The following is a 349-nucleotide window of genomic DNA, read 5'->3' as shown; positions in this document are numbered from 1 at the left end:
CAGCGGTTCGTGCGTTCTCCCGCCGGTGCGATTAACCGTCCTTCCCGGCCGGCCGGTGCTCGCCGGGCTGCAACGTGCCGTGAACTTCACGGGCCGCACGGGAGCACCTGAACTGCTGCGAGAGCAAAGCACTGTGCTGCCCTTAACCCCCCAGGAACAAACTCACCCCACCCCTGCCGCCAGCCTGGGAGCCTCTGGGTGGCAGAACAGCGTCTGCAGCTGCACCGGGAAACGGCGCATTTCATCGCAGAGACACCGGGAAAACTCCCAAAGTGGGAAAAACCAGAGAAGAGCATCTTCTTTCTCACACCATCTTGCACGGGCATGTGCTGCTTATTGGCAGGCCCCG

The sequence above is a fragment of the Buceros rhinoceros genome, unplaced genomic scaffold (assembly GCF_000710305.1).
Source record: "Buceros rhinoceros silvestris isolate BGI_N320 unplaced genomic scaffold, ASM71030v1 scaffold45542, whole genome shotgun sequence".
In the NCBI taxonomy this organism is placed as follows: Eukaryota; Metazoa; Chordata; class Aves; order Bucerotiformes; family Bucerotidae; genus Buceros; species Buceros rhinoceros.
Note: the sequence above shows the minus strand (reverse complement) of the source record.